The sequence below is a fragment of the Frankliniella occidentalis genome, unplaced genomic scaffold (assembly GCF_000697945.3).
Source record: "Frankliniella occidentalis isolate FOCC.00 unplaced genomic scaffold, Focc_3.1 Scaffold133, whole genome shotgun sequence".
Classification (NCBI taxonomy): Eukaryota; Metazoa; Arthropoda; class Insecta; order Thysanoptera; family Thripidae; genus Frankliniella; species Frankliniella occidentalis.
The window spans coordinates 198129-207402 of NW_026267260.1; the positions used below are offsets into that span (position 1 = coordinate 198129).

The window sequence follows — 9274 nt, forward strand, 5'->3', positions numbered from 1 at the left end:
AAGAATCTATCTTGAAAGCAGATGATACAAGTTTGAGAATAATAGGTCTGCTTCCAAATTTCTCTCATATTTAGCTGTCATTTGTTTATGGTTGCTTGTTACTTGCAATTTTGTATTTCGGCGTACTAGCGGCGCTGAGGAGAAGAAAAGGCGCGGGCATCGGTGGGCTAGTATTGTTGTGCAGGGGTGCAGGGACGGGGGGACGGGGAGCCTGTACTATTGTTAGGCACGGAAAGGGTAGGGGCCTGGCGTGGCAGGGTAAGGGGAGGGGGCTGAAGCGACACTCAAGCACTCGGACACGGTCCCGCCAGCGCTAAAGATATTGGGTTCTGGTCTCCGCTTGATTCTCTTGCTGTTTCGAGAGTAAAAGCTAGCTGACACCTTAAAGTTACTTATATATTCTTTATGTTTATTCAAAAGGTTTTTAAGGTATCATCTGCTAAAAACGTTTAATTTCGTTCCAAAGCATCTCGTGTTCGTCTCGTCTCCATTGTGCTGAAACCGCCACTTCGGTGTAGTATGACGTCGTTTTTGGAGCTCTACTAGGGGCCGACAAGAATATCGAACAATTTCATCACTGGTAGGAGCAGGATCGATCTAAAGGGGTAAATACTAAACTACGATGCTTTCCACACTTCCCTGTTGGTTTAAAAAGCAGCATATTTTGCACGGAGAAAAATACTTTGGTTGCTGTAACTAAAATGGTGTTCTATCTGCCCCCTTAGCAGGGGTCCGTAACTTAACATGAAACTCCCCTTTAGCGGTACGTAATCCGTTAAAGTTATAACTTATAACTTGTGACCATACAATGAAACGTTAAGAGTTATAACTCATCACTTGTGACCATACCATGAAACGTTAAGAGTTAGACTCAAAATGCCGGAACAAGCTCCAACTAGCATCAGAATAATTTTTGACGACCCATAACTTTAACTTTTATTGCAAATTGTTAGACGTTACGTTATATGACTAACGCATAACACTAATGCGTTACTCGTTAATTTATATAACTAACGCATAACGCTAATGCGTTAAGTTACGGACCCCTGCCCCTTAGTCATAACCATAGAACGTTCTATCGTGCTGGCTGGAGTGTTTAGTTGCAGCGTCTGAACACTCCGCCAGCACGATAGAACGTTCTATGGTTATGACTAAGGGGGCGGATAGAACACCATGTTAGTGACAGCAACCAAATTTTTCGGCCGTGGTGACCAAACATTTTTCTCAGTGTGGGAATATGGCAACACTGCAGACTCAAATGTCCCGCCAAGTTCTTAAGGCGCGAGTCTTGGTTTTTTAGCGGGTTTACTCGCAGAGCTACAGGGGCTCAAAGTCGTCCCACGGGTTTTGAGGTTCGGGCTTCGGAGTTTATCAGCCACCACTCCACACAGCCATGATGTGTCCAGTTAAAGGGTTGGTAGCACTGCATCACGAAAGTACGACAAAAACGTAACTCTTTCTGAACGAGAAGTTGGCGCGAAACGCGATTAGCAGGTGTAGAGGCGGGAATAAACATCGTTTTCTTGTGCAAATATTTTGGCGAATAAACTCCTTTCTTGTTCTAGTTTCCATTCTGTAAGGCAGAATCGAAAACCGAAAAAGAGATGACTATTAACGTCCTATACGGTCGGAACAAGTTTGGAGTGCCCTGTTCGGGCAGGAGGGCTGTTTTAGTCTTTCTTCAGAACTAAACTCCGATGCCATTATCTGTAACTATCTTTAATTATTCCATCCACGCCTCGGACGTGGGTCGCTCTGGTGTCTTGGTGTCGTGGTATTGCCAGTGGTAGAGCGGACCAAATGCCCGACATAATTAGGCAACACGTCAAACACCCTCATAGATATGCTTACCCTACTGGGGCTTAGGGTAAGTCGTATATCGATTATATTCGATTCTTGGGTTGTAATAGTGTTTTCCAGGCGCCATTTTGGATGAAAACTCCTGGAAACATTTTTTAAGCTTTTCCCTTTAACGTTTTCGTAACCCTACATAGCCTGTTATTCTGGCCTGCCATAAGCGGTGGTTTTGAAAACTTCAATTTTTGGCATAATTTTTTTCTTGACTAAACACGCAATGAGGTATTTTCCGAATTAGAAGAACAAGAGGAATATCGTCTGCTCCCGGACCATCACAAAGCCTCGACCAATCAGAGAGAGCCTGTCAACTCCTTCTTCGAGTGATGATGCTGCTGAAGCTAGTGGCCTCTTAACTTACTTGCTTTCCGAGAAATTCCTCATTGTGGCATTCACATTTTCAGAAATTTTTAAAGTTGTTGGACCTTTGACTGCGGCTCTTCAGGGCGTTGATCTTGACTTAATGGGAGCATCCAACCATGTCAATGCCGTGTTGTCTAAGTTGTCTTCTATGCGGTCCGATGAAGGCTTCCAAGCAGTTCTAAGCAAAAAGAACAAGTTTATAACGGACAGCAATGAAACATTTGAGCCATTGCCCACACATTGTTCGCCGTGTTCGACGTCAGTATGGAGAAAGAGCTGATGACGAGCCGATTGCTGATCCAACGCTAAAACTTAAAGTGGAGATGTACTTCTTGTGTCTTGACACGATTCACACTTTAATATCTGATCGGTTTAGTGAAACGTCTCAGGGTATATTTAGGGACTTATCGCTGTGTTCAGTTAAACGCATCCTAGAAATAAAAAAAGAAGGCAACGGCAGAAGCACCTTAACGCTTCCAAATGACGCGTTCTCAGTGTTCTGCTCCACGTACGGCAAATTTGTGAACGTTGCCAGTTTAAGGAAAGAGTACTTACAATTCGTAGAATGCTTTGAGAGCTACAATTCTGCCGCACAAAAGCTCCCAGAGATGCTACACCCTCAGCCTGTACCTGAAAATCAGATTGATGATTTAGATGACGATGAGTGGGTTGACGTGGAAATAACTGATACTGACTTACCTGGTCCCGACCTTGAATTTGATCTGCTGCAGAATGATTCTGATGTGACACCATCTAAAACACAAAACAGGGGAAGTATAAGAGATCTTTTCAAATTATTTTTCCTCACTGGTTTAAAGGAAGTCTTTCCCACATTAGAGGTAGCCCTTCGGATTGCTTTGACCTTACCTGTTTCCTCGGCATCAACTGAGAGAAGTTTCTCGAAACTAAAATTAGTAAAGGTAAAGACCAGATGCACTACTGGGCAAGGTCGCTGAGAGTCCTTGATGATCATTGCCTTCGAAAAAGACATGGATGTAAACCATGAGGAAGTAATAAAAATAATGAAAGCCTCAAGTACATACCTGGCTGATATTCTGTAAGCTGTAAACCAAAAAAAAAATAAGTTAGTTTACAATCCATTACCATCGATAGTCAAAAAAACAACAACACTGATCTAAATACGTGACTTTGACTTTAAATTATTGCCTATTACTTACCTTGGTGAAAGGAAAAGAAAAACTCTGGTTACCTGTAAATAAAAATAAGAGATTAGTTTTAAAGTATGGATATGTAGGTAGGAGAAAGTTTGCCCCTGTAAATATTGCATGTAAAAGGACCCTGTAAATATTCCTGTAGAGGAAGGTTTTTATTGAAATGACCTGACATACCTTGATAGATGGTAAAGCTATTAACGTAGTTGAGTACAAGCACAGCATACTGTATACATTATACAGTTGAACTTGGTGCTTGATGTGTGTAGGACGTGAAATTGCCGTACGATTTACGATTTACACGATTACGACGAAGAGACGATTACAACATTACTACACGACTGACGATGACGACAGACAATAGACAATACAGACGGAGTAATAGTTAAAATTCCTTGCAAAGCAAAGGTCGTCAAAGGGAAAGCACAGTGAGTCGCCCTTTGGTAAGATGGAGTTTTAGTGGATAACCACACTATTCACCTTTCCCAGTTCAGAAATGAAAGGAATGGTGAGTGCCAGCCCGGCGTACCGTATGTATATTGGTAGGTAAAGGGGCCAGAAAGTAACTCTGGCAACCCTTTTACAAGTACAAATGAAAACGGGTTTGGTTTCTTCATACCGTTTGGCTCCTTTCCGCATGTCAAAAAGACACGGGAACAAAAAAAAATGCAGTTGTAGTAGACAAGTATAGATATGCAAAATATGCTAAATAAAACACATAAAATGTTTCTGTCATTTATGAAGCAGTTAAGCAACTGTACTCGCGTCCCTTGCCTTACTGGATCTGGCATCTGGCCTTTTTTTCCCCTTCAGACTAAGACTGAAGACTCTTGTTGCGTCGGTCACGGAGGTAATTCGTTCTCTTCCACAATTTTTCTCTCTCGCTTCGCTCGCGATTTCTTGTTCTTTAACGCTTTCTGTACTCTGAGCCGTCCTTAGCCGAAACGCTTGCTTCACGTGTGCCGTGTCTTTGTGCTTTGAGTAGAGAAAAGCAAAATGTACCTGCCTTCTGAGAGAAAGGCAACTTGGCAAGTGCCATGCCATGACACAGCTAGCAAAATGGCTCCGTATAACCCCCATTCACCTTTCACTGGATCTATGCTAAAGTACAGCAGTATGTATGTATTTGGGGGGAAAAAATGAAAGGGGAGGTCAGACGATGAAAAGGGAGGGTGTCAGCGTGCTCCGACCCACCTCGGCAAAATCGTTTGGGCGCCCCTGTTATGCTGTAATCACAATTTTAATTATTCACACAGGTATTCCTAATATTCCATTACTGTTACCTAAATAAATTATTTAGCTTTTATTGTAATTGTTACCTCTATGTTTTGAGGAGGACTAGCAGCACTTTTGTCTGTGGCACTGACTTCCTCAGAAATAGGAGACAAAAACTGTAAAAATGGAGAGCAGGTCATTAACATATCTATATGAAACATTGTATCATATATTCTTTTTATAACTTTGGACATTACCATTTTAGCACTTGGTGCCATTATTGTGTTGTTTTCTGTGAAATTTAGAACTCGTTTTACACCTTTCTAGGCGTTTTGTTGACTTGTTTGCAGTTCCCTGTCAATGATCGGACTTACAATCCATGATCCTTGTGTACTGATACTTGCTGAAAGCTACAACAAGCAAAGGGTATTCATTCTTTTATTATTTTGAAACTGAAATGGTACAAATATAAAAAGTATTTTAATTGCTTATAGTCACTGTTGACATTGGGTTTATAGCTTACCCCCCGTTCAGGCACTATTGAAGTGTTTTCAACAGATGCAAGAGAAATCTGTAGCAAATGAAAAAAATTAAAATATCAGTATACATGTAATAACCAAAAATTAACAAGAGAAGTGATTACTTTCTAAAAATCAAGCACCTGTTCTGCCATAGTTGACATGTCCAATGACACGTGACTGACATTAGGATCCTGCAAACATTCTTCAGTTGTGTGACGCTCAAAAATGACCATGTATGATGCTTGCCTTATGACATCACTAGAAAAGACTGATTCGTGTGCAACATTCTTGACACAAGACACAAATTACTTATGACTTTATAGAATGTAGTAAAACTAATTTGAATGTGTTGCCTCTTATCGTACATTGGAATCACTGATAAGTTTGAAGGAACCATTGGGGCATTTCAATAACATCATGCTCTGACCACACAGCAAGGTGTCACCAAAATGCAAAGCACATCCCAGCAAATTATACTTTACTCCAGAGGGTAAAATAAGGGATTTAGAAAGTTTTACTGGAGTTTTGTTTCTTATCCCTTCATCTTCAAACCTGTTCATAAATGAAAATTAAATATGAATAGATTCCTTTCCATTATCAAAATAAATGTAAAAATGGGCATTACCTAAGTAGCTTAATGCAAAGCAATTTCGGATTTGCATTAAGGCTTTTTACAACTATATTATTGGTGCACGCTAAACATTTGTCACACCATATTTTTTCTAGTTCATTGTGCAGGAGAAATGATACAGTTGCAATAGCCACAGTATCCTCTTTAGTAATGGGCACATCAATGCTAATCTTTGTTGAAGTGATGATATTTTGACGACCACATTCAGTACAGGTTTCTAGAAGAGAAGGCAAAATTAGAAATCAATGTTACTTTAACTTTAGTGATAAAGAAGAATACAAACTTTATACTACCCACCATGTCTTTTCAGAGCAACATCAAATGCTTGGATGAATGGCGCTGAATCGTAATTATTATTGAGCCTATAAATAGAACCATACTGCATTTAGATACACTACTTTTACCTTAATACCATACAATTAGAGAAACTTACAATCCTTTGAACTCATGGCTAAGTCTGCACAGGACTTTGAGCAAGTACCCATATGTATCGCCATTGTGACCCACAAAAAAGTTATCATGAAAATCTACAGTATGTACAAAAAAACACACACATTAAAACCACAGTAGTTAACAACAAATAACACTTAAGTCAAAGGATATTTCATGAAATATATGCACCTTCATCTACCTTTACTGCTACACCTGTACATGTTGACATATTTATCAGAATCTCATATAAACTGCACCACGATTTTGATTGTCAGCCAAGGAAACAACGAAATCTTTCGAGTGGAAGAGTAACTGCAAAATAATGGACCAGAATAAAATCAATGTTTAGTGTTTAGTACAGCCATTATTTTGGTACACTAGAAAATATAGTCACCTGGAGGCACACATTGAGAGCCCCAGTCTTCCCCGTTGGTGAAAGACCCGCATAAGGAGTGCTACAACTGGTCCGCTGCTGTGGAAGGGAGATATTATTATAAGTGGCCAAATACTCATGAGTTTGTTGTATTTTCACGTTGCAGCAGAAGTGTTTGCGTTCTCACCTGGATCGTTGACATGGTGAGCCCTTGCTAAAGGGTTTCAAGATATTAATCGAAGATACAAAATTTTCAAACTCATCATTTTAAGGGAGTTAAATTTTATTTTAGTGCTGACATGAAAAGGCACAAAATCTACAGTTTGGAAAAGAGATGTAATGGTGGTCCAGACACGGCCATTTCCAAGCTTTCATGACACAACCAATATTGCTCTACATATTTTTCCAGAACACAGATTTTTTACCTTTGATGCAGATAGTTTAATATATGTTGACAAACAAGATAAATAGAGAAAATCGCACTAAAAAAGAAGTCAAAACACAGCCTAGTCGAGGGTTAGGTAGTCGGTTGGACTCGTGTTTACATTTATTTAGGGACGCTATAAAGGGATAAAGGCTTTAAAACTCCAAAATGTCACATAATTTTCGACTTCAAGCTATTATTTACTTGTGTCAACACATATTTAACTGTTAACGCGCTTACACGACTCAAGCACCCTCAACATTGACTCAAATACGATCAAAGATGGCCGCCGCGCCGCGAGCACTACGTTCGGCCCGATTTTTCATACTGGTTCCGGTCTGCATTCCTTCATTCTTCTTCCCGACTATCGAAAGAGCCACTTGCGGAACCATCTATTGCCCAAAATGTGTCCACGTGGTTTATGGACAGCCCCGAGCTCGTTACTCGTCAAAATAAAATCCCAAGGAGCAAAATTTGTGACTTTAGTGGCCGAAGGCTTATTTACGATTCTTCCTTTTGGTCTTTTGCCCGACTCGGGTGTCAGCGCCGCAGGCCTTGGCAGGCCAGGCGCGTCGCAGCGTAACAGTCTTTCACGAGATATCGCGAAGCCTGTTACGCGAGACGTGGCCTGGCTTACGTCTACCTTGTTAAATAACCTGGGACACTTCATGCTCTGCGTTGGGTAATGTGAGGCAACGTACTGCACAATGACTTAAGTATAACTATTACACAATAAGCATTCCGGTAAAGCTGAAATGCAGAAGAATGCAGGGAACAAGAAAACGGAAGTCCCATGTAAAAGCATAGTGATTTCAGTTTTCTTCTTCCTCGCATTCTTCTGCATTTTAGCTTTACCGGAATGCTTTATTGGTTCACACTGATTTAATGCTAAGCTGATTTTCTTTTCAGTTTGTGCTGGGATTCGCAGTAGTGGTCCAGCTTCAGCTTTCTGTTGAAATAGCTAGTGCCCTTTACAAGCGTCGTGTTCTGTTTTACATTATCCTCTTTTTCGGGTTGTGGTCGGGCGTCTCCGCCATATTTCTCTTGAGACGCCGTGCCCAGTTTATGAGCCTACTTGGTCGGCTGGCCCAAGTTTCCGTCAACGTGCACCACTTAGCCGACGAAGAAAGCAAGGTGCTCTCTCAAGATGTCAACGAGGGTCGAAGGACCCGTATAGCACATCATTCTTCTCTGATTTAGTGATGAAGGGTCTTATCGAATCGATTTAGCGAGGGGTCTCGTATAATCAAAAGTACACGACCCTATAATCACTTATAATCACGTCTATAATCCAAAAGCTTTTATAATCTTTACCTATAATCTATAATCATTCTATAATCTTATAATTTCTTATAATCTTTTGTATAATCAGTGACATTTTTGAAATAAAATAACTTCACAAAGTCAAAATATCACTAGTAAATGAAGAAAGAGAACTATCTGGGGGAGCTGGAAGCGATGCTGTGGACAAGTCTGACCGAGTGTATGAGAGTAGTTCTTTCGCTAATCCACCAAAAGATTCGAATCTGGTGACCGATTTTGGGTTTTGACTCGAAAATGAAGGGTATTCATGATGTATGATTCCACTCCAAATCTTTGCTCTGTGCCTCAAACGGTTTACGAGTTATAAATACCTAAAATTTTGAGGCAAAAACTGCGTATTTGAGAGGGGGTATAGGTAATACTCTATGAATCTTTGCAATAAAAATAAAACTGACTACACCACTGGAAAGAGAATTGAAAACTGATTCAAAACCAACCATGCTGCTAAAAGTTGGATTTTTGTTTCCTACCCCTCGATTAAATATATCAAAATATTTTAGCAAAATATCGTAACTCTCATAACAAAAATAGATAGTGTTTAATTTTCACCAAACTTTGTTTGCAACTTCCCCTAAGGTCCCCTTAACATTGTCTAATTTTAAAGAAAGAAAATATTCAAATTTTGAAAAAAAATTACTCTTTTCTTTTTGTTAAATACTATAAAAAATATTTGTCCAAAATTTGTATATCTTTCTTTAAAAATCAGAGATTGTTAAGGGACCTTAAGGGAAGCTGCAAACCAAATTTGGTGACAATAGGGTATTCCAATGGAGCGCGGAGCGGAAGCAAGAAGAACAAACACGGAACGTGGAAAGGCGCCCGCACTCCTCCCCGCCTGCCCCCTACTCCTCCCCGTGCGCTCCCCCTCTCCGTCTAGTAGAGGGGAGGAGGACGGCGCGGGCGCCTTTCCCCGTTTCGTTTTTGTTCTTCTTGCTTCCGCTCCGCGCTCCATTGGAATACCCTATA

General features: G+C 40.4%; 1 pseudogene; it reads left to right on the forward strand.

Annotated features, from left to right (window-relative positions):
- Nucleotides 1-1843: 1843 nt before the first annotated feature.
- On the forward strand, nt 1844-3278 carry LOC113212971 (uncharacterized; annotated as a pseudogene).
- Nucleotides 3279-9274: the final 5996 nt, after the last annotated feature.